The sequence below is a fragment of the Anas platyrhynchos genome, chromosome 6 (genome assembly GCF_047663525.1).
Source record: "Anas platyrhynchos isolate ZD024472 breed Pekin duck chromosome 6, IASCAAS_PekinDuck_T2T, whole genome shotgun sequence".
Lineage (NCBI taxonomy): Eukaryota > Metazoa > Chordata > Aves > Anseriformes > Anatidae > Anas > Anas platyrhynchos.
Genome location: NC_092592.1, coordinates 29,900,287 through 29,926,950, shown reverse-complemented (window position 1 = coordinate 29,926,950; position 26,664 = coordinate 29,900,287). Strand labels below are relative to the sequence as shown.

Genomic DNA, 26,664 nt, shown 5'->3' with positions numbered 1-26,664 from the left:
GGAAGTTTTCTTCAAGAAAAAAGTAAGTTTCTTAAGTTATAGTAATACCTAACAAGCAACCAACCAACTAAACAGAAAAAAGAGGTTATGGCTTGTTATGTAATTAAACTAACTGACTCAGAAGTGATGGTACAGAGAGAAGAAAAAAAAATGAAAAAAAAAAAAAAAAAAGTGCTACATTTCCACACTTATCCCCTGCCCCCATCCTGAGATAAAGAAGGAAGTGTCCACTAAGAGATTCTTTTAAATTATTAAAAGTGTAAAAAGCGCAGAATCAAAGTAATATGGATTAATAGAGAAATTGTAATCAATATTTTATTTCAGTTAAAAATTAAATATTTACCAGACTCATGTTCTTACACACTCTAGAATAATTAAAATGATGCAACCCATACATTAACACCTAGATTAATATGTCTCCTCTTATATTTGTGTTTGTATAGAAATCAGCTAAGCAAACTCGTATACTATTAGAATCTCCCCATTTGTGGCCTATGCTTCAGTTTTGTTTCCATGACCTCTTATTTCCACTTTTGGCTCATCTTAGAACTCTGAGAGGATTGATCCAAACTCCTTCAAAATGAATAGATAGCACAGGCACTGAAAAGTATGGAGAGGAAAATGGAGAAGAAATTAAAAAAAAAAAAAAAAAAAAGAAATCAATGCAGAGACTTTCATTAGCTTCATGGTGTTTTGGACTGAATTCATCACTCTTTAATGACAGCTATGAAGAATTGTCAGTCAGTAAAAGATTATTAAATACAGTGTGGATTATCTTAGCATGGAGAAGAAAACCTGTTAAAGACTGGCAAAAATGGGATACTAGAAAACACTGCATTGGAAGTGATGTGTTGAAAGATGTGAGCGAACTCCCAGACTCCATAGTGAGGTACCACTTGTGCGCTGACAGTGACCAGCAAGATAAAGTGGGGGTGGGGGGGGGTAAAGGCAAGAATATCTGCTGTGATAGAAATCATCTTCGGTCATTCAGGGTTAGTTTAAGACAAATAAGTGACAAACAAACCTTTTTATCACACCACAATCACACATATAGTTTGTGCTGGTTGTATATTTTAAAATGTTACAAAAATATTTTAAAGATATTAGCAAAAAAAAAAAGAAAAAGATAACTCAAGAGCACACATGTTGTTCTGCTTGTATAAGTTATTCCCATGAGTGCAATAAAACTAGGCTTGAGTTGAGTAAAAATACCCACAGCTAATCATTTGGAGACATCTCCAGACATGATTTAGGATGTTTTCTTACTATGAAGAGACCATCATATACTTTCAGTCAAACACCAGAGGATTTTCGAGGAATTGTTTGTCACAAAGTGAGAATTACAAATTTCTCTTTTTCAGGGGCATATAATTTGAGTTCCTGCTTCTTCAAGACCACAGTCTGTCAGCCTTCACACCTTGATCAGCAACTTGACAAGATCTGAGTTGGAACAATTTGGAAATAAGAGAGAAAAATGAAAACATTTATTAAAAATAAATAAATATATATATATATATATATATGCAACTTTACAGAGTATTTCTGCCTCTCAGAAGACTCTGTGTCATGGAAGTCATTTTTTGTGCCCACCAGCAATCATTTGCATAAAGACATATCAGTCAGGGAAGCAGGATCCAGTCTCTAGCTCTCAGAAGGGTGTCCCTTATTGCTGCTTTTAACTCCTGCAGTTGTACCTCATGGTACTAGTCTGTACCTGTCATGGCTGCCTTTCAGTCTTGTTTCTTTCTTTCCAGATTTCTGTCTGCATGCTTGCATAACACACACACCTCACACATACAGTACACAGTGCCTAGCACCATAAAAATATACAGTAATAATGCTAGAGCACCTCCTTCAAAGAACACTACCACAAGGGAAAAACTATCTCCTACACTACACCTCCAAATAGATTATTAACATGTTCTTCTCAGCAGAACTCTTAGGTAAAATGAAATATCTGCCTGTAAAGCTGATAGAGTCTAGATCGGACAGCACTCAATCTGCTTTTTTAACCTCATTAGAAAATGCAAACTACCCTAGCACCAAAATCTCTTCCTTATTGCTCCTTCCCTTTCCACCCCTCCTTCTCTCCCCATATTCCTTACTTGCAGTGAGAACTCTCCCTACTGCCATTAAACACTTTCATTGACAAATTATTGTTCTTTTAGCTTAGCAAACATGCAGCCTGCAAGGCAGATCTCTACATAATTTTTCAGTTCATTCCACTCAAGAACACTCGAGAAGGGCAAAAGCAGAGCTTGGTTAAATCAAGCAGGAAGCAATATTGAGCGCACTGCCTCTTCTTGCTCCTTCTCTCTGCTAATCATTCACCAGTGATGATATAAGAGTCTTCTACTTCACAGCTGGGGGGGGGAAACTTCCTGCCTTAGTCTCATATTATTTTTCTTGTCATTTCCCTCTTTGTGTTATCTCACCTTGAGATCAATGAGCTTACCAGTGTTGTATGACACATGGACAAAACACACTGTATTTAGGTTCCACATTGACAATATTTCCTTTAACATAGAGAAGAAAACTCTCATGAACACACACCCTACCCAGGTGACACGTTTGCTAAGAACATTTCCTAGATCTCAAAGTTGGTCTTTATGAAAGTAATTAGAGCTCCTCTTTAGCATAAGTCATTCCTGGATATATGTCACATTTAAAAAATAAATTTGAGGAGCATGAATTAAGAATCAGATAGAAATGAAAGGAGAGCCAAGTTGATTTTCCTACTTTTAAGTGAAAACACATTTAGCACAGAAATAGCCCATGGAAAACACACTCCTCAGAGTCTGTTTTGTTGTAAGCCTTTACTAAGTAATGAAGCTAGGGGGACATTCTGAACATTACACCCACACACTTGGATAGAAGTTGTTCTTGCAGCAAGTTGTAGGACCAGAAATCAATACACTAAGATCCCCCAACTTCCTTCCCAGGAGGGAGCAACAACAAAAGTGATGCACACAAAAGAACAATGACAACAGGCTGCCTGGGCCTGGGCTCTGAAATGCTACGCTTGATCTACCCATAGCAGATACATACAGTGTTCATTCACACAGGCTGGTCTGTACCCTTCCCCTACCCCATGCCAGCCCACCTGCACCAAGCCCTGCTTACCTCCCAGGCACTTTTAGGCAAGAGAAACTTGGTGAGTTTGTAGCATTGACTCCCATCACACCTGGCTCAGGCCTTGCAGAGCTAGCAGCTCTGCAGAGAGCAGAATTTGGGTTTCTTTGAACACCCTCAGGACTGCCTGTGTAATAAGACATTAAAGCAGTAGCAGAAACCTGCTTTAAAGGTTGCAATGAGTTCGCTATAACCACACAACTCCAGGTGCTGTGGCTTTGCTAAGGAGCACCAAGCACTGCTTGTGATGAAACCACACATGAAAGCAATAAGACATCAACTGTATTCTTTGAAGCCCTTTTGTTTTGAAGTCTTTTTCATAACCATGATCTTAAATTTATATGTATGACAATTTTAAATTCAAATATCTATATTTGAATTAAAAGAATGAAAATGAAATGACTTAAGGCTTTTGAGATACAAGAATATGAGATTATTAAATCAAATCTTAAGTTTTGGCTCTGGCCTGACATTTGTTTGTTTGTTTTCAAAATAACAAAAGCAGGGAATCAGAGAATGTATTAATTTTTATTATTTCTAGCATACATATATCTTTAATACAAAAAAAGGGAACAAATAAAGTTTTCCAATGATCACTAAACAGCAAAAAGTTATTAGTAGCTGCCTGTGTTTAGTTATTGCATAAAATGAAGAGACAGCTCTGTATATTAAGACATACTCACCAAAGCTGTATTTGAGTCCAATTTTCTTGCGGCTTCAATTCTTTTCCCACTAGGTGGCACTCTGGAAATATTTGTAAATTTTGGATTCCTTTCTGTTGCCTTTTAAAAAGCCAACAAATTAGCGATTTCCCTCAAAACTCCTATTGTTTACAGCCCACTGAAAAAGGCAAGTGAATTACACAGAGCAGTACAGAAAATTAGCATTGTTAAATGTGTCACATATATCACTAATAAAGTTTCATTATTTATACTGTCAACTTGAAAAGCACTTATTTCCTAATCAATCAACTCACAACTAAATAAACAGTCATATAGGCATACAACATGAAAGCACAGCACTTCCAAATCAGATCTTCCTGAGATTAAGTGTATGCTGTCTGCTATTAGGAAGAGAGGAATAAAAAAATGTGCTTCTTCATTTACTCATTTCCCCCTGTCTGTCCAAATGCCTACTTTTGTTTAAGAAATAGCACATTTTAAGATAGTTGCTCTTTTCTGTTTAATTTTTTTAATTACTTTTTTTTTTGGGGGGGGGGGGGGGGCGGGAAATTAGGGAGCTGTTTGTTTGTTTGCTTGTTTGATTTTTTTGGTTTTGTTTTTACCCCAAAAGTGAAACACAAGTTAGGACAGTCACAGTCACATAATATAAGTTTCCAAAACCTAGAGATGCTCTTAAAATTAACTGATCTCTATTTGGGGATAGGGAATGCAGAAGAGAAAAAGCGATTTAAACAGTCACTTGAAGGGCTTTGTACCATCTAAATCCAGCTGCAGTCTCACAGACATCCTTTTTGATGTTCACTAAAGCTGGAGATGAGTTCTAGTAAACAGATGTCCTTGTCAGGGAAAATAAACAAACAACAGCAACAACAACACAACTATCAAATCTGGTACTATCTGGTAGCTGGAAATGAACTGCAAACAGTTCTCCTGTGTTTTCTGGGTTGCTTCAGGGCGGGGCTGATATGGCACTGGATCCTGGAGTGGAGACTACTGCTAAAGAAAAGGAAAGTAGCACATCTCCTTGTCCATGAAGGACCTGGACAACAGGGCAACTGGTGTGTGCAGGAGGACCAGCTGCTGCTCTTTCTCAGTCAAAAGTCAACCTGTCATCTGAAGCCTAATATGAGTTTTGTCTTATAAGAGTTATGAATGAATTGAATTGAGAAGGAAAGGCATAGTGCTATTGCCTCACATATTCTCTGCCTTCCCTCTACCCCCAGAAGATTTTGCATGTATTTTGTATATTTAAGAAATAATGTAGAATGAATAATATACAATTATAATATTTATTCTTATATTTAATATAAACTTATATACAGGTTGTATGTTAGCCACAGCTGCCAGCTAGGGACTGTTTTACTCTTACTTCTTCCTGCACATTTGTGATAATTCCCAGGTGACTATCAGAGAGTTTGTAAATCAGGTTTAGCACAGAGGCCTGTAAGTAGCAGCAGAATCATAGACTCACGGAATCGTTAAGGTTGGAAAAGACTTCCAAGATCATTTGGCCCAAGCATCCCCCTGCCACCAATATTACCCACTAAACCATGTTCCTAAGCACCACGTCCAACCTTTCCTTAAACACCCCCAGGGGCCATGACTCCACCACCTCCCTGGGCAACCCATTCCAATGCCTGAATGCTCTTTCTGAAGTCGGCTAGCTGACACAGGCAGGGCTTGTGAGCTTGTGAGAGGAACTCACCCTACAGAATCAGCCCGTCTCTGTTACCAGGACCCCAGGCATTTTCTTAGAATTCACTTTCTGTCAGTGACCCACAGAAACCCTCCCTGGAGGAGGAGGAAGCCTCAATCACTGACCCATCTTCTTACCTGCAGGACAGGGTCAAAATTTCCCAACCAACTAGGTCAAATTTAGCTTAAATTCATGTTCAACTTGGAGACAGAAAGTGCAGGATAAGCCTTGATGATCCAACTATATTCAGAAGAGCATGAAGATACAGACCTTGCAATCTCCTGCAGACCAGGAGGTAAGGGTAATGAAACTCTGGAAGCTTTACTCAGGAAAACAGATGAGCTGGCTGGCTCACAGTGCTGGATCAAGTCACTGGCAACACAAGGAGTCACACATTTCTCCTTTGCAATTGTTTACATTGATATGATAGAAAATCTTCACCTTCATGTAGACAGTGTCAACTTTTCTTCACAGCACGTACTGTTTTAAGTGTGATTTCTACATTTCTGACAGAAACAGGACACAAAAGGAAACATGTATTTCAGTTTCTGGGATTTTTTTCATTATGCATTTTGCTAACTATTAAAGAGCACACTGTTCAAGTTTATTATCTCGACTGCTTAGAAAAAGATAAGTTGGGATAGATTTCCTGGTGAAAAGCTCTTCCCTGCCTCTACTTTTAGTGATGATCTTCTCAGATCTATAGATAATGACTGGCTTTCACCTTGTCAGAGAGCCTCCATAGCTTGCACTGAGCCTGCATCAGAACAAAACTTTAATTGTCAGCCACTGGAACAGTGGGCAAGTGACTCTGAGCACAGGCTCCATGCTTGGCTGAGTGTAAATGTAGTCCCCAGTGCCCTCATTATCAGAGATTGACTTCATCCAGCAACAGAAGGTTGGAGAAGCTTTTGTCAGTTGAGTCAGAAGAAGGCAGAGAATTTGGCTGTTTGTCTTTACAGAAGTATGGTTAAATCAATAACCTGTGGAATGAGAGCTTTAGGGTGGATGAAGTGTGCATTATCTTATGTATCTGTATTGGAAAGTGCTGGCAACACACTGCAGTTTTGAGCAAATAAATGAATTTACTAGGGGAAAGAGAGAGACTGCTGATAAAACAGAAAAAAAAATCCTGTACTCAGGAGGTGATTTTAGTCCGAGTACTAATATTTTATACAAGAGAATATTGAATTTAGGGAGAGGCTTATTCATTCATTTGGCTTTTTAACTTTCCAAAGTGCTTTTATTGACTGATTTTGTTTGTTGCAGCTAATATTACTGTCACTGTAACAATATTTTTTTCCTTATTTAGCTCTCCTGATGTAGTTTGCCATCTAAAGTCATTTACCTTTCATTTTTTTAAAATAGAGCTGCTTTTTAAAATCTCAAATGATTCATATGGTTTGCACCTGCATTTGCCCAGATAAAATTGAACTGCTAAAACTTCAAGAACTGTTGCATTACCTGAGACCCAATGTCCATTTGCTGCATATTTAACTACAGCAAAATTAACGGACAAAGGCATCTCCAGACTGAAAATAGGAGATGAACCCTCTTGCTTATTTGTCAACCTTCCTTCTTGTTATTGGCCATTCAAATTCTTGTCTTTTGTTTGTGTTTTGTGTTTTGAAAGAATTCATTAACTTATTGCATTATTATAACAATAAACAAATTCAAAATCCTCCATCCTTAAAAACACCATCTGAATTTCTAACACTGCTAGAAACTTTAGAGTATTTTTTTGTTTTGTTTTATTTTTTTATTTTTATTTTATTTTATTTTTGTTTTAACAACAACATTCATCTGCCTGGAGAAAATATACACATGAACAGAACTACTTTCTTTCAGGGTCTGGTTTCAAAAAAAATAAGTACAGAATTTCTGGACACTCCTGATCACATAGGCAGGGAGATACCAACCCCATAGTGGATATATAATAGAAGAGACTCCAGCAACACCACTCTCCTCCCTATTTAATACCCATTCTATTTAGCATTAAAGTTTCTCTAAAGCTGCAGGCCACTTTCTGAGTGGGAGTGCTGCCATTCCACCAGGCTCCAGAGGAGCAACTATGTTTTGAACTTGAGCTATATTTGCTGAGGGCAAGGCTGCAAGCCTCTGCTAAAACAGCCATCAGCTCTGAACTTCAGCCTTTGGGTGAGAGGAGAGGAGGAATAGTTTCTGCAGAACCAAGCTGAATTCAGTGGGAAAATAAAACATAAATTGCTCCCAGATCTGTGATAAAATCAGTTTTTCTGTCTCAGAAGGGGCAAAGTTCATGCTTTCATCTTTCCCTGCAAAAGCCAAGAAGACCACCCCTAGACCTGGAGGACTCCAGGTGAGATTCAGTTCACAGACTCAATTTTTTTTTTCACTGAATCCAGCAGAGACTTCACCAATGCAGTGAAGTGTTGTACTTTGACTTTCTGTGAGAACAGAGAAGCAAGACATTTGATTGCTTCTTTTGCCAACTTGGTCACAGGGCCTCAGGCAGGTTACAGAGGTCCTTGGAGGCAGCAAAAGTGTCAGCTGCATCCCGCTTGTTCGGTGTGACTCAGTTCTTGGAGTGTGATTGCATCTTAGGTGGCCAAACAGGAGAGCAAAAATCAGCAGAGGAGGAAAACCAAGATGCTTTGACAACTTAATTGTGCACTGGTTTAATGGTGCAGACACCAAGCTGCATTTGCACATCAACATATGGGGCCCTAAACCACCCACGGCCATAGTGTAAGCTCTGGAGTGGCATTCTCTGCTGGCATTCACTGACATATACAGAGACCAAGCTCCAGCTGTTATAAATAATCTTTCATACCATGCATTGGTAACTTAATGACACACAGGGCATAATCGCTTTTATTTATATATTCTTTTTATTAGTTAGGACATGTCCTTTGAAGATTCTCACTTCTTGCTGATCCTTCAAGTATCAAGAAAATGGGTATGCAACCCATCCTTTCTGTGTCTGCTTGTCTTGATGGCAGCCTAAGGATATCTGAGCACTTACTAGCATCCTTAAGGTCTTTTAAGAGACTGTTACAGTCTCTCAGTTTGCAAGGCTTAGAAAATGTATTAAATTCTTTCTTTTATTTAAAGTGAAAATCTCATGCTCCTGCCATAGCTCTCTTAATGCTTTCAGAAACATTTTTCCATTTGCTTGAAGCTATAACAGCTTTAGCTCTAGCATCAATAGGTTGCAGGGATATTTGTGGAGAGCTGATTGCAATACCCTTAAGTCCCTCCCCACCCCCAACCCCATCTGCCATCTGCGAGGGAAATGGTCTAGCTTATTGCACACTTCCTAAGTGGCCAGATATGATATGGCCACAATCTCAAATAAACGTTTGAAGAATGGGAATGGACAGGACAGTCTCAGATTCATTACCAATCAGGTCCTGATGGCTTTAGCAGTGCTGATTGCCCGGGAGGAAGGAATGTCCCTCTTCTTCCAAGCCAATTCATATGCAGTGAAACAAGCCAGGGCTGATTGCTTGGACACTTGAAAAGCTGCCCTAATGCTGGTGATGTCCTTTCCATTTCTGCAGAGAATATCCCAGAAATTTTAGTGTTAAACATTTAGGTAGATGTATGAAGGTATGGGAAGAGTCAGTGGCATTTTGTGCATAATGGATAGGGACTGGTTACTATGGGATGGTGTCATGGGAACCTGTTAACAGTATGATTGATCTGCCTAAGGGAACTGGGCTTGGTTACTAATTCAGTAATATAGTAGAACTAATGATAGATGCTGATGCAGTTTGATTTTGTAAAGTATTGTTTTTCCTGGTGATTTATGGTTGCACCTCCTATCCAAAATTAACAGCCACCTTAGCAGGAAGTTTTAACCAAATTGGCGATTCTGCATCAAGTTTCCTAACTCCGAGCACTGAATAGATCAAAAGAAGAAACAGAATTCTGAGTGAAACAGACATCAAAGAACAACTATGAATTTCACTGAAATCACAATATTTCCAATGTTCAAGGTGTTTAGCCCAAGGTCTATTGTTTCTAAACACTACAAACACAGCTGCAGAGTTCCAGACTGGGATTTGGCCTGCCCCACACCTCCTGGATGTGGACCTACAAAATTTTGCATTTGACCAGTCTGAAATACAAAGGAAAAATAATAGAAAAGCTTCTGCTATAAAAAAAATAATAATTATTATTAATAATAATAATAATAATGAAGGTGCTGAATAAAAAGAAAAAGCTTTTCTATCATATTACTTATTAACTAAAATTTTCAATATCTTATTTTAATTTCTGTTTTGCCCAAAACCTTCTGGTTTTACTTCATACATATTGTCATCCTGTTTAAGTAAATTGCTATAAGTCAGAATAAGACAGAAACTTCCATTAGTACCTATATAACAAAAAAACATTCAGCTTTCCTTCTAGCAAAATGTTTAGAAGCAATTCTGGTTATTTAAAATAAAAAAAAAAAAATCTTATTTTTACAATTTCCAGATTGTTTTTTTGTGTGCGTGTTTCATAAAACAACTTCTCTATGTAAAAAGCTCAGTTGTACACATCTACATGTTGTGCATGTACACATAAACTCATAAAAAACAAATATTCCCATTTCATCAAAATAAAGCCTTTTCAAATTTTCATGCAGAAAGTTTGATTTTGAATTCACCTAAATTCTCTGTTCTCTCTAGATCATAATAATATTTCAAAACCACAAGTTTTCTGTTATGAAATATGTTCTTCAAATTCCACTAGCAACTTTTCTACTAGCAATACAGCTGTATTTGGTAGGGGAACCCATTATCTTCAAAACAGGACTTTCTCCTGGCTCATTGAGGTGCTCATTTCTGATAAAGAAACAAAGTATCTGCACCATTCTTTCTTGTTGTAAACAAGAGTATTCCAATTCACCTCTTAAGAATCTTAAAGAAAAAAAGAAAAAAGAGAAACAAACAAACAAACAGCAACAAGCATTTGAATGAATTATTTCAGAAAACAATGATTGCCAGCACAGTTTAAAGGCCTTCAAAGCAACACCTGCATTTAAATATAGGAGGGAAGCAATGCCTGAGCTAATAATTCCAGATAGCTTCTCTGTGTCACAAATGAGTCAGCAATGGGGTCTTATAGATGCATCAGCAACGGACAGCATGGACAAGACTGACAGGCAGGAACTATCCTGCTGGCTCATTGATTCCCAAATTTCTATTAGCCAAGGAGGAAAACAGTGAAAACAGGTTCAGAGAAAACAAAAACATAATGCTAACAAAGAATCAGTTTGCAAGCTACACCTAAAAGGTTTCCGTGGAAGAAAGCCAAAGTAGCCAACCTAATGAGAAAAAGAAATAATGAGGAACAAGTATTTCCAAAATGAATTTTGATAAATAGGATAAAGACAGTTCATAAATTAACAAAAATCTGAGGAAAGAGAGAACTATATTTTGCTCTAATGTTAGAAGTACCCAGCAAACTTGATAATCAATGTGCTTCATTCCTACCAAAATCAATGGACTTGTCTCTTAAAAAAAGAAAGATACAAAACTCTCTCTGTAAGTCTGAGCCTTGTGCTTTCACACAGTATATGCTGTGTAAAAGAAGGTTGAATCCAGACAACTTTAGGAACTTAACTGAACTGATTAATCAAAGCTCCCATTAAGCCCTGGGGATAGGGGCACCTCCAGCAGCCAGGGAGCTTGGCAAACACCTTAGGCTCCTTTGCTGAACCTCTTTCTGGAGGTTCATGTCTCAGTCTATGGAGGAAATATTTACATTTTCATCAGATGAGTGAGAAACTTTGCAGTACAAGTGGTCAGGAATAACCAACGGTGATACACAGCACAGTGGCATAGAGGGAAGTAAAACCTGATTCGCTACAAAGCTGGTGAAAAAAATCACTAGAGTTTCTACTGAGCTATTTTCCTTTCCAAAATGCTCTTCATGTCCTGAAACCAAGAGAAACCTTTGCAGACAAACACTCAAAATTTAAGCAGATTCATTAATAGCTTTAATCAATCAACAATTTCTTACTCTATTTTCTTCTGTAAATCACCTGCCCAGCTATAGATATGAACTCTAAGCCCCACTAATGTAGTAAACAGAGCATTGCATTTACCATAGATCAGTTACCTGTTTATAGTCCATTTTACTACAAAATCAATCCTTAGGCTTTGTATTTGCATTCAGCAGCGAGTTTTGTTTACTATCTATCAACACACAAGGGATATCAGCAGCATTACAAACTGATAACCATTAATCTGCTGGGGAAGTATGACAATTGATATTTTGATTCTAGTAATTCATAAATTCTATTATGTACATCCCTGAGCAGAGAAGCAGAAATTTCATTTGAATCGAATACCAGAGAAAAACAGATACATATGGAAAATAAGGTTGTCCCCATATCAAGAGCTTATTCTTTGGAGGCCACTGAAAGGAGAGAGTGATATAAATATCCTGTTAACTCCTCAGACAATGAACTTCTTGGTTCTAAGTTACTGTTTAGGTACTTATAAACCATTCTCTTATTTTGTAATACTAAATATAGTAACTGTTTAAACAGTCATTGCATTAAGATGAAATGAATGTTTTCATTATTTTTACTTTAAATTGCCTGATACTAAAAATAATTTGGAGATGGCAAATTGCATGCATCTTATACCTATCAAAGAAAGAATCAATAAACATGAAACTCCTGAAAACAAGAACAATAGACAGTCAGACTATCAGGAAACTCGCTGGTTTAGCTGGGAACCCCTTGTTTGGCCAGTTGAGGGGAAGGGCATCTCCGAGAAGTAAAACATTAAGCAGGTTACCTTAGCACACATTTTGTTGTTGTTGTTGTCATCTTGTTAATGCTAGGAGCAATCCTGACAGGCACAGATGACAGACACCTCAATGCACTGCACTGATTCTCAAAAATGAAGTCCTCTGCAAACATTTCCTTTGTTCTGGCTATAAAACCACCATGTAGTGATATTTTACTGTCAATGGAAATTGAGGCCCTCCATTTCTCTTCCCATTTAGCCACTGACTTGACTAGAAACATTTCAGTGCCCTGCATTTTCCAATGGTTCATACTAATTTTTAAAGACTTTCCTAGTGATTGTCTACCTTCAGTTGTCTGAAAGTGTGTTTTCATATGCTGAGATGTTTTAAGGTGTACACAAAATATCATACAAAAAATAGGTGTAATTAAGCATTGAAACTCATTGCTGAAACACCCTTTCCATTCCCCCCCAAATGTTCACTTTTGCCAAGGATGATCAGAGTACAAAACTGTATTTCTACCTCATAATGATGCTGTGAATTCACTAAGATTATTGAAGGAGACTGGAGTCTCCAGATGAAGATGCCCTGGCACATTCTGCCTGTTGATGGCCATTCATATCAGATAGATCATGCTCAGAAACTCACCTCCTCACACACTTTATTGTACATCCTGCACCTGGAGACATTCATATGAACAGTATGCACAACATACACTACACATACCTAAATTACTGAACTACATATACCTAAATTACTGAAATTACAGGTCCTCTTACCAGCTCTCCATGACTTGGATAAAGATGAGACAAAATTAATTAAAAACAAACAAACAAAAAACATACAGTAAATTATTAGACCTCTTTAAAAAAAAAAAAAAAAAAGAGCATTAATAGTTCAGAATGGTACATTTTCCATGTTGGTACTACTGGCAGTAGTAACAACAACAAAATAATGTAAATTTATCATTAAAAACATTCGTTAAGGCTTAATGCAACAATTATTCCTCTGAATTTGCTTTGATTGCAGGGTGCAAGTTTGTTCAGCTCAGCCTCAGGCTTTCATCTGTTAAAGGTCACTGACTGACCATAATGACTGGAGCGGGGAAATGAATTAGTCTGCTGGAAAGCGCTATTAATAGCAGTGTTTGTGGGTATTGCAGCACTGCTTGGGAGCACTGATCAGAGCAGGTATTACACCAAAGGCATGGAGGTGAGTTATTGGGGGAGAAGGTGTGTAAGATGGAACAACGAGAATACATGCAAGACTTAGCAAAAGCCGCACTGTACCTTCTTGCTTGTTCTTCAAATTGGCCCATCCTCAGATCCCGGAAGCTCTCAGGTTATATATCCTAGAAAAAGTGATCTCAAGAGACTGTGCTGAGAGAAATTTCTCTTCCAAGTGATTTTAAGAAGGACCAGGAAAGGGAAGAGGCTTCCTTTGGAAATTGCCAAACCTTGAATTTTTATCCACAGGAAAACTGGTTACTGGTTTTATAGCTCATGACTCTTGACCAGACGAGCCCTTGACTGTGAGATGAAAGGCAAATGGAAAACAAGACCAAGCTATGTTCTCTGAATGGCACAAGGGTGTTTGGGATGGATTCCCCTGCCTTGCAAAAGTACCCAAAAATTGCTTACTGAATGCAACGTGTGTGCTTATTACAAATATTTTTGTTATGACCATTTCATCTTGCCTTTGAATATTTTACTTTGCTTATGCGCTGAGAAAATTAATTTTACACAAGATAATTATGAATTGATACAAATTACTCCTCATAAATATGAATGATGTTCTGTTTTCTGAACTGTATATACTGAGACACACAAATGTATTCAATATGCCTGTTTTGTTGTGGTGTTTGCGTGTGTTTGTTTTGTTTGTTTTTAATTAGTAAGTCTGGTATTTTGTACCTATTTCATGTTCTTGGTGAAATAGGTACAGCACATGAGGTTCTGACAGTGCTTTTCCCACAACCCAGTCTTTGGGTTGTGTTTTTGTTCCTTAGAATTAACTTTGACAGTGACAAGAAGGTTTCTTCATCTGATGGATTTGCCCAAGCATACCTGTGCAATCTCTAAAAGGGAACATCTACCAAAAATTTTGAAAACTTTCCTTACAAGTAAATTTTTCATGAAAAAGGAGGTACTATGTCTTGTTTTCATCCAGATTGATGCTCTGGAAACTTGGCAGAGATCTGATGGAGTCCTCAAGAATTGTTCACAAAGTTGTGGTTTTGTTTCCTCCTTTTTCCATATTTGTCTAAAATAGGATGAAGATCATCTTCAGACTAAATGTCGTGAAATGACTGCCTTGTGAACTTTACAGGACTTTAAAGATCTTCAGCTCCACAGGAGTACCACAAGAATTGAAAAAGGCCAGGCATTCATAGAAATTCACATTCTGATCATTACTTATTCCATATTATTTATATCAGGGGCTCTTAATTTTTATTTGTATAAAGTAGACCCATTTGTGTTTTTAGAGTTCTTCAATGCTCTGTGTTTTGCACTTGCAGGCTCTTCTGCTGCCACAGTGATAATTCACAGGTGAGTTGCACAAAGATACTAGCTCAGGGACTCAAATTGGTGGGAAATAGGATTTTAACAGAGATATGACATGTCTTTGCTATTTTCCAAGCTGCAGTGTTCTAGCATCAAGGATTATTTTTGCTCTGCTAGAGACAAGTGGATCTTCTAGACCCCAGAGCTCACTAACCCTCCATAGATTGTTAGCAGAGACTCAAAGAGGTGAAGACATACTTGAAGAGTCGGGATGGACTCTATTTTTCTGAGAAAAATATATGTAAGCATACTGGAGTTTTCATCTCATTCCCCAAATTAAAAGAAAGTGCCAGAAAACTACAGCAGACAATGTATTTTCTTTTCCAGACCTTTTTCTAATGGACAGCACTAGCCAAGTCATCCCACATTGACTCCCTGCAATTTCTATCAGAGACAAATATTTATTTTTAAGCAGCATGCCACCTTGGAATATTTCTGCTACAGTAGAGATTATCTCTTCTATAATTGAAATATTTCTTAAATTGCAAGGCTTTTAATCTTAAAGGATTAAACATATGAAAAACAAAATGAAGGGAAAAGTAGTATATCAGATGGATGGATCTGAAGAAAAGTATCAAACTGTTAAAAGCTGGCTTATATAACTTGGAAATAAACTTGGAGATTTGCTGAGAGCAACAAAACAGTGCAGGAGAGCAAATAGAAAACCACGATGATTTTTTGTTAGCTACAAAAACCCAGATCAGTTCCAAACACACCTTAAACTTTAAGGGATCTTCTCACAGACTGTCACATCTTTACATTCTTTTTAAATTTTCCATGTCACATGAGAGAAATCTACCTTTGATACTAATGGATCATTTTCTTTTCATTCAAAGGTTTCATTGGCACCTTTTTGAAACAGCTGGTCTGTAAACCTTTTGTTCCTAAGCACCAGCTTGAAAATTTGAAACAACCAGTGAAAGAACCAAATAAAGTAATTGAACTTAGCCTTGTTCTGCCTTTCCCTCTATCCTCCATCCCAGCTGACTTCTAACATGGCTCCAAAAGCACATATCAGCTATGCCCTTCAGCCTACAACTTCCTTCTGCAGAATTTTCTTTTTCTTTGTCTCTCCAGAATTTATGTTTGACATCTTTCAGTCACAGCCATATGTACAATTACTTTTTAAGGAATACATATTTAGGAAGAGCACACAGTTTTTTGGGTAATTCACTATTTAAAGAGAAAACCCACACAATCACCTCTATATACTTGAAAAATGACATTTCTGCACTTTTCCCTGACAGTGAGAAACATGCCTCCTCTTGGATATACATGTAATGCTGTGATGAATCATGGGAGTGATGGTTCAATGCAATAGATCTCTGCTCTGTTTTGTAGGCCAGATTCTAAAGTCAGACACCTTTTAGAAATCCTTCTTTTCATCTGAACAGAGATAAAGATATATAAAAAATATTTACAATGAAAATAAAGGAAGTTAAAGAACTAAAGTACCTTAATAAAAATAAATTAATAAATAAATAAACACCCTCTAACATGAGGATTTACCTTAAAAAAAAAATAAAAAAAAATAAGCATGGATCAATAGCTAATCCTTCTCAGCAGCTTCTATTCAATGTCTTAATTATGGCATAAGGTTGCATTATACGTAGGCATACTACATGACCCCAATTCTCCTCCACACAAAATCTGCCACATTGCATTATCTTGTTTCCTGTCACATTATAAAAGGCCTTGGCCTCCATTTGTGAAATCATCCTCAAGCTGAACATTAGCTGATCAAGCATCTGAGAGAATTTGTTATTTCTTACTATAATGGTACAGTTCACCAAGCCACACTACTCACAATTGCCTGGATTAGACCTCCAGCAGTAAGCAGAGCAGATGAAGTTGGTGAGAGTTTTCCTACAGCCTCTTAAGGCAGGATCTGCTACGCTGCAACAGGACCACTACAGATGATTTCAATGTGTATCAAATTTGATCCATGGAAATAAAAAACAAATTATAGTTGTTGCAAGCAGGTGTGCACGGACTTCTGAACCTCTGCTTACCTCTAAAATCATCAGCTTTGAAATCAGACACTTTGCAAAGACAGCTGATACTTAAATCCTTGTCACTTTTTTATTCTGTGAATAGATGAAGGTATCAATCAAAATATTCCTAGGTCTGTTACTTCATTTACCAGATTAAACTCCTGTGATCATATCTGTGTGCTTTCAGAGAAACTGCAATGTTCTCTTTTAAACAGAACAAAGATAAAGATTAAATTCTGGCATGGCTGTTTGCAGTCATACAATATGCCTCCCCCTTCCCCCCCCCCAAAAATAATAATATGATAGAAAGTAAGACATAATGTTGTATATATGTATATGTTTTTAATGCCTTTTGCCATACATAGTCAGGAATTATGTTTATGTAACAGATTTGCCTAATTCCAAGCACAGAGATAGTTTAAGCACATCTCTGAAAATGGTCTAAAAACCACAAAGCATATTTTCAAACATACAAAAAGACTAAAGAAGAAATGAAAATGCAACATTGGCAGTGAAAAAAAAAAAAAAAAAAACGTGTTAGAATTAACATGTTTGTATGGTGGTCTTGAAGTCCAAGGTACACCAAACTTCAACAAGTTTCACATAAAAACAAACTTTCTTTTTAAAATTTTCTTATGTTACACACACACTGAGCATATAAGAATTAAACAAACAAAAACCTTGTGAAAGCCTGCATTCCTATAAGTTTTGAGTACTGCTGAAGTTGTTAGAGAAATGAAGATACAAAGGTGTTCTTATACCTCATACGGAAACAGAGGCAGATATTTGATAATATATAAATTTGATCTAAATCCAATAGTCTCCCGAATATACCATCCTCTTTTCAAAACAGATCACAGTGTTTTATTTTCACCACTGTTAATCAACCTAATACCTGTATGCTCCACAGTAATTATTTATTTACTTTTACAAATTGCACGTTTCCCCCTTACACAATCATCATCTCTTTGTAGCTGATCCCTCTTGCAATGCTGCAGCACCAAGATTGTTGGAGAAGGAAAGAATCAGAATGAAGTTGGAGACTACAGTAATTTATTGCCAGCCTTAGGTATTCAAGCTTCATCACGTCTCCAGAAGCTCATTATAACAGAAATAGGACTTGATTGGTCAAGTGGGTAGCCAGATAAAGTCAATATGCATAAGGGAAAACGAAGAGTTTTTAAAACTGATCATCAAGCAGCCCCAGCGATCAGACATATAAACCAGGGACTTAACTGTGTAAGACTCACAGAAGAGATTGATGCTGTTGAAGAAGAGATGCAATTATCTAAATTAATGAAATCAGAAAGCCACACCTGCTCCACATGACTGAGTCACTCCTCTGGCTCTGGCCCCAGCTTGGAAAGGTGGATTTCTCAATTGAGGGGTTTAATGTGGGATATGCATGGTAAGTTATGCGCACCTAACAAGCTCCTTCAAAATGTTGTAAGAAGCACAGTATGGGGGAGCGTTCATGGCAATTAATTACTTTCCTATTTTAGAAGAAAAGTCATACAACCCTGGAGGGAGTACTTGCGTTTCAACATAAGCCTTTACTACAGGGATGGAAGTTTTACAAGTCTAAATTGGTTAACACACCAGGATGATCAGAGCCACCTCTGCCTTTGAAGGCACAGTACATCCCTGCAAAGCATTATGGTTGGTTGAAATCTTCATTCCACTATCTGGTAAATGTCCTGAGAAACAGCCAAAACCAGACAAATAATGGATGTAACAGGCACTCTGACTGAGGGCTATCCTCAGCCATATGCAGGAAGCCAATCTACTCAGACTACATGGGACAGGAGTGTCTCAGACTCCTTCAGGTGTTGGTTGTTGGCTGTTTCAGGTGTTGGTTGTCCCTGTATTGCATCAGCTTAATACACACGATACATTTACTATCTCTTTCACAGAATCAGCATGTTGGGGAAAAATTCTTTGTTTCTCATTCAATTGTCAGACTAAGTTTGCCAATGGACTGCTCATAAGCTTTTTTTTTTTTCCTATTATCATTGTCCTTCAGTTTATATAGTTCTTCTTCTTCCTCCCTTGTGCTTAATCCTTTCTGATGCATTTATTTAAAGTAATCCTATCTCCTCTCAACCTTCAATTTGCAGCTAAGCCAGCTAAGCTCTTTTCATCTTCTCCCGAAAGCGTGCACTCCATTCTTTGGGAGTCTCTCTTTGCCCTTCTTGCCATTTCAGCTGATCTTCTTGAACTCAAGTGACAGAATTTTATATATATATATATATAGCCTTGAAAAACAGCAGCTTACATTATATGTGCTAGTAACCTCTCCCCAGGACAGTACACCACTAGAGTTGCATGTCTTTTTTCACATCAGTTGCACAGCAGTGGGTTCAAGTTTCTTCAGCAACTTCCTCCCTTAAGAACCAAGGTCTTTCTCCTCTGTCTTCAAAGGATGTATTCTCTGATTACAGTAAAGACTCCTGCATTAGCCTTCAACAAATGACTTAGCATTATTGAGATTAAACTGCTGGTAGGCCCCATTCTCATCTGAAATGTAGAGGGAATCTTGACTCATTTCATTAGCTAAAACCAAGTGACCTCGGATTTCAAGCCATGTAACAGATTCATCTTTAAACAGCCCCCTGGATGAGCTATCTACAGCTACTCTGTAGGCCATTAAAAAGTAGTGTTTATAACATATTGTGTTGTGCATAATGTTCTGCAAAGAGAGGGTGCTTTTGCCATGACATATGGTGTACAATGTAAATGAACTCTGGTGTAACAAATTAAAAAGCTTTTACAGCAACCTCTAAATACTATTTATGGCTCCCAAGTGCTACCTAGGCTGGCCACCAGTCAAATAATTACAGTCTCTACACCAAGTGCCAGAGTGCATTTTGTTGACTAACTGCATCTACAGTGAGCTATGCAATCTATTTCCATGAGATATACTATCCACACGCCACTATCCATTTTGACAGCAAAATTGCAAAAGCACAATACGTTACCAGGTGCCATTCAAAGAATGGAGGTAGTAATGAAGTGGCCATTTGAAAAGCTCTCTGATCATCTTTCCTTAACACTTGCAGTTTTTGTTACAGAAAAAGAAACTCGTTGTGACTGAAGGCCTCTCCACAGCTTGCTGAAGCCTCTTGCTGGCACAGGAGCACACTTTCCTCTCAGTACACAGTGGAAAAATTGGTAGGTAGTAGGGTTGGCTGAAATATGTCAACTGAAAATGTTTCTGGTGAATGATGGGTCCCAATTTTGTGGGGAGGGAGAATCTGATAGAATACATCCAACTTCCTGAAACATGTTTCTGTGTTTAAGAGAAAATTCTATTCATTTGCATTAAAAAGCCAAACCAAAACAAAAACTTACAGATTACAGAAATCATCATCAGCTTTCACCTCTATTTCCGGAAGTTTACAAAAATAAAATCTTAAGATGACCTTTTCATCATTTAAACAGATTTACCTGCTAAACCATTTAGCTTTTTACTATTATTTACTTTTTAATCTGCAAATCAGTGTAATATGGCACCTAGGAAAATCTCCCTCCTTGTTCCACTTGCATACAGCAAAAGTTAACGCTGAGTGATGGGTATTCCACAGGTCTGAAAGTACTTCATTTATCACAGAAAATCTGCTGCTTGTTTTTCTAGCCATTGTATATTTAAGTATTGTTATGCTGGTATTACTGTATATCTCAATGCTGAATGTGAAGCGGAAAGCAAGCCAGGCATAGCTCTATTATTTGAGATTGTTCCTTGTTTTGAGGTGCACATACTAGAGTGTTTGCTAAATTGGTTTATTAATGAACTGCCCCCCGTAAGCTGTGTGCAAGCCTGTCTTAAGTCCACATTGCAGCTTTCCACTGTCAAAGGTTTACTGTCAAAAGAGCCATACTGGTTTGCAAACAAATTGCTGTGACATTATACCTTTACTTTAACCAGTAATACATTCATCAGTCATGGATACCTGACCTGGAAAACACTTATCCTTCTGTCTGCCTTAGAACAGAGTAACAGCTTTACATGCCTACATAGCAAATGACAGTATATGTAGTCTTTTGGTGCAAAGAAATTTTAAAAACAATCATTTTCTGGTAGTGACTAGTGAGAATATGCATGCAGAATTTAAAGCAAGGAAGAAGATGAATGGGAAAGAGGAAGGGGTTCTGATCCTTTTCTGCAGATATTAATTAACCATTTTATGAACTGGTGAAAAAGATGGATTTAAAATCATCTGTGCACAGGACACAGTCTTTTGCTATAATTTAGGAAATACTCTTCCATGAGTTACACACAATCCTTTCTTTCAGATATTACAATCCCAGACAGCCTTTCTCAAAAACAAAACAAAAACAAACAAACAAACAAAACAAGAATACTATCAGAATGACAGAAAAGCTATATTTTATAAAGAACAAAGGAAGTAGCAGGGTTTCTGAAACCCCATTCCCTAGCTCAAAGAGAATTAATTAATTAATAAATAAATAAAAATGTTTTGCTCTATTTGTGACTAGTAGTAGGTTTCTGTCAAAGCCCATTAATGCTGTAGACCAGTAGTGATACGTACTTGGAGCCGTGTCTATCACTCAGAACAGAATACTGTTTACAAAGGGAAAAGGTTCCCACAAATCACAGCCCAGACACACTAGATTTTGTAAGTGTCTAGACAAACAGTACCATCCCTGTGCCAATGTTAATAAACCTTCACATATTCCAGTAAACACTTGGTAGCTCCATCTCTCAGTCAATCATTTTTAGCTTCTAATGAGAATGCTTTTAACTGTTGGTATTTGACTGTTAACACCAATTCCCTTAACTCAGTGTCCCTTTGCCAAGCAAACAGCTTCAGTCTGGCTGTTATGCAAGGTAGAAATCTACATTTTCCATTATCAGTGACTATATATTTGAAGTACCAAAGGACTTTAAAAACTTAAGGAGAAAATATTATCCGTAGCTGACTTGAATAGACAAAGGAAAGTGTTAACCCTAGTAAGTGGAGATTGAATTGAAAATAAGGTAATTAGAGAGAAAATAAAATTTCATAGAAAAATTGAAGGTACAAGTATAACAGAATTAAGTTTTTTACACTACTTCAGAGGTTAATAACACATGCTTACATTTTGCAATGAAACAATAAAATAGAGGCAGCTTTCACACCAGTCTCTAATTCCTCTAATACGTTGCTAATGACAGTGAATATGTCTCTAAATATAAGTGGTCTCTTACCTCAGAAATGACAATTGTGCACTTGGCTTCATAAAGTAGTATTTATACAATGAATCTGCTATATACCTGCTCTCTATGGTAGGAATGCTTTTAGATATAATTGGATAATAATATAATATTAAAATAACTTTCCAATTGCTTATTTGTGTTAAAATATGCTGATTTTTAATCTGATTAAACATTTATGAACAATTTTCTGTTATTTTGACCAGTCTATTAGCAACCTAATATGGATCCTGGGGGTAGTAGATCAAAAAATAACAACTAAACCTATTTTAACTCTGTACCTGGGATACAGCAGCAGATTACCAATTACACCCAGAAGACAAATTACCAGTAGATTTGCCTGTCTTAAATAAATATCAATTTAAACCAAATAGGTCTGAAAATCACTGCATGCTAAGAAGTAGTTATATTGCTGTCCTTAATAGCAAATTAGCAGTAGGCAGCTCCTGAAAGGTCTGTAAAGTAGCTGAGGACATTTTTTGCTTTCATCAGAATTGGAGCTCTACTGCTTCAAGAATAGTACAGGTGTGCTGCAAGGAACAGAAAATCTCAAACAAAAATCCAGAAGCTGCTGCACTTTCAGTGAGACAGTGTGATCACCTGAACAAAAACATGTATATATATATATATAAAAATAAAATAATAATAATAAAATAAACATCTCTTTATTTCTTTATTTGGAGTAACCATTGCCTTTTTAATTGCAGGGTTATTTATACTGGAAGTTGCATCTCATTATAGGTTAAATACACAGTTGCTTTGGATATAACTTTATGATTCAAAGAATGCAATTATACAATAGTCTCAATTGTAGGAAGCATATAATTACTGTATGAGCTGAGAAACTGGATTAGCATTGCAATATAAATAAAAGAGTCTTTACTGCTTCTGATATTAACATTGAGCAAACACACTGATGACAATTCTTTACTTTTTCCTTTCATCATTTTCTTTAGTATGGAAAATGAATATTTCATGTCACAAAAGCTGTATATTGGACATTTACTGGGAAGGCATTAACACCAAGCTCATCACATAGATCCAGCCTGGGAAATAAACCTACAGTGCATTGATATCATACCTGCTCTCCATCTTGCAGATTACTATTCATAAAATTTTCTTCACAAAACCCATATTTCCTTGGGTAGCTTCCCTTCACTTCTGGTTAGTCACATCAGGTGCAATTTGATGGCTTCTGGCCTCCAGATGGACCAGAAATAGCACTCGGTTCCTTCCTGCATCCTGGTTCAATATTGCCTCCAAGGTGGAGCAGCCACTTCCCCAAACACCCTCCAGCTCCAAACCAAAATAGTGATGGAGAGACAGCCTGAAGGTCAGTGGGCTGAATGCCCACATCACTGCTCTTCCTCCAAGATAGTGGTTCCTATCCCAGTGAGCCTTATTCTCCAGGGAAATGGCACATTAAACTGCAATCATTGGTCATTTAAGTGAATGCTACTCAGCTATGAATCGCAGTAGCTAATACATATAATCATCCCTTCCCAAGAAAGGGATTAGGTAAATTAATCTATATCTCCCACTTGTTTCATAACTGACCATTGACTTTGATAAAATAAAACTGGTTGTAGAGATCCCACTTCAGCTCCCACGATACACAGTGTGATTGCCCTGATTAAATTAACTAGCTATCTCATTCATTTATCAAGAAGATGAAGATGAGATTCCTTGAATACAACATGACTGAAATTATTGGGTTCAATAAATAAACAGCAACCATACCTAGCCCATGGGAAAAAAAAAAAAAAAAAAAAAAAAAAAGATAAAAAACAGCTGCATGTCAGGTTTCATTTGTATATAAATGGAACAGGTATAATAAATGTAAATTGTGACAAAAAGGGATTACATGAGAACAAATAAAATATCATTAGTTCTGAAAAATGTTTTGCAGTCATCTTTTCTTGCTGGCTACTGTTAGCTAATTTATAATTGTCTGAATTTTGGCAGCCACACCCCTTGGGTTTTCTAATCTCAATTGCCTAGGACAGATAAACATACAGGTTTTGTGGAAAACATCTTGCAATTGTTTAGACTTGGTAGGGGGAAGGGTAGGTTGATGTGTCATACTTGGAAATAAATAGGAACAGTAAAAAAATTCAAACTACCTTAACATATATTTGGGGAAAACAATGGTTGCAGCAAATATTTGCAATTCAAATCTCAGCAATTTTCTTCTCTTCTTATGAAAAGTCCTTCCAGCACTTTTAAAGCATTAGTTATATATTAAAAGAGGCTTTCTCTGCTAGGGTAAACTATCTTTCAGCTATTTCTGACTCAATCATAAATCCATTTACCTTTCACAGGCAGTTTTTTAGTTCATTTCACAGTGCTCGTTAATTAATAAACAAAATCTACTGCTTTTAAGACAGGCTGTTTTTCTCTCAGCCTTAGCATCTCTCATTTGCCACACTAAGACTTCACCAACTTACCAAGATTAAGTTTGTGCAAAATGATATAAAAGTAGTTCTGAAAATAAATAAATAAATAAATCAGAAAAGCCAAGGCATTTAGGAGAAATTCATGAAAAGCTCCAGTTAGCCCAAATTAACAGTTCATAGATGTCTGCTTGTTCTTGTCCAGTGCTGGAATAGACAGTTCTCTTTCAAACTCTCATTCAAAAGTTTCCATGAGGAGAAATTATGCCAACACCTGTTTTCTTGCTAAAAAGCACAATTGGAAAAAAAAATATTCATAGGCAGATGTGATCACTAAGCCTTTGACATCTCACATTCTCTTGATAGTAATCTCATTCAAAATCATGAACACATACCAAAAGGTTTGAGATTTGGTTCAAGTAACATGTTCTTGAGATTTTACTTTTGGAAAATATGATCTATTCACATAGAAAAATGATCTATTCGCATTTTCCTCTCAGGAAAATAAAAATAAAAAAATAAATAAATAAATAAATAAATAAAAAGGTCTTGAGATTTCAAAACTTTGAAAAATATATGTCCCTTCTGTTTTGATCTTGTGATCTTGTAGACCTGCATATAAAATATCGTGGAGAAATGCTGAAGATTTTTTCTAGCATTTAAAATATATATATTTATATATATAAACAAGGAGCAAAGTACAGGAAAAGCCCTTGCTTTTTAACTTTCATTGCTCTTGAATTTTCAATTTGTGCAGAACAAGATTAGCATCCCACATCCACATCTCTCTTTATAATGGTGAATCTGTTTTAACTGTTACAGAAGAGATCTTTTTTTAATGGTTTACATCTGTGGAAGGTAGCAGCTAAGATCCTGAAGATTTTCCTTCAGGTGATGACAGCAGCCATTCTTGGATAGAGAAATTTATCTTTACCTTTTCCTTTCTGAAAGGAAATAAAACCAAAAACGGGGTATATTTGCAACCTAACTTTCCATAAAATGCATAATTGGAAACTTTCAAATTAAAAAAATAAAATAAAATAAAGTAAAATAAAGCATTAAAACACAGGGAATAAGTATCGCAAAGGTACATAGACATCGGCTGAGGTGCACCACGGAGGCTTGCAGTGCTGCACAGGGCAGTTTCTACTGTGCTGGCATTAAATCATCAGGAAAATGTTCTCCCTTTCTGCAGCCCAAACAGCACAAACTGAATATGAATGCAAGACTTAAGGGTAGAGACAACATCTATAAGAATGACCCCTGGCTTTTATCAGTGTATGTAGCACACTTGTCACTTACAGCTCACCAACTTATATTTATTTTTTCAGACCCTCAGTCTTTTTCTGCCTACTTTTCCCCAGTGAGCTCAGAAAAGGGGTGGGGAGACACTGGAAAAAATTTCTTCAGAAAACTCCCATTTTTGTAAGAGATACCATAGCTGTCTTCTGTCTTTGTGGATACAGAGACTCATAGTCAAATACACCAACTGCTCTCTTTCCTTGACAGAGGTAGTGGATGGCAGATTCATACATTACCCCTGTTTTTTTCTTCCTTTGTGGGTAATACCAAGGGGCAGAATTGGAATTATCACCTCTGTTCCAGATGACCTTGGAGATAATTTCAGGGAGAGACACAAACTGTACCCTAGTATCACGTTTGTTGTCTCTTTCTGCCCCAAAGAACATAACTGCCAGCACTGTGAAAGGATGAATGGATGGGAAAAAAGGTGCTGGAGGACCTGCAAGAGCAGTATTCAGGTAAGGCCCTATCAAATTTATAACACAGAACATCTCATCTTAAGAGTTCTTCCACCAAAATATCTGCTGTAAAAAAGATAGGAATACTTATACCATAAACCATATGTCTGTCTTCTATGAACAACATTTCAAAATAAAAAAAAGAGAGTAAAACTTACTGGCTAAATTATACCAGATAGTCATATTTCAGACCTAGAGAGTCTTGCCAAAATCCCATCTATTGATTTAATGCATGTTTACTAATATTATGTTATTATTTTTTCCCAGCCTGTAAGTGTTGCAGATCTGGAAGGGAAACAAAAAAATAATCCTTTTTATCATAGACTCTTAATCTTGTATTTGGCCAGGTAAGTCAAAATTAGTTACTATGTTATAAACTATTCATGCATTCAAATCTTCATTACCCCAGTATGGAATATTTTAATGTTAATCTGTAAAAAGGCTATTGAAAGGGACCAGTCTGGCAGCCAGGGTTGTTCTTGCACCTTTTCAATG

The 26,664-nt window shown here is 36.9% G+C and overlaps 1 long non-coding RNA gene across 1 annotated transcript; it reads right to left on the bottom strand.

Moving 5' to 3' along the window:
* Nucleotides 1-1,072: 1,072 nt before the first annotated feature.
* Nucleotides 1,073-3,283, bottom strand: LOC106017598 (uncharacterized). Its single transcript, XR_001191140.5, has 3 exons — nt 3,124-3,283; nt 2,456-2,516; nt 1,073-1,440 (listed from the first exon to the last, which is right to left on the bottom strand). It is a non-coding gene; the product is annotated as an uncharacterized lncRNA (long non-coding RNA).
* Nucleotides 3,284-26,664: the final 23,381 nt, after the last annotated feature.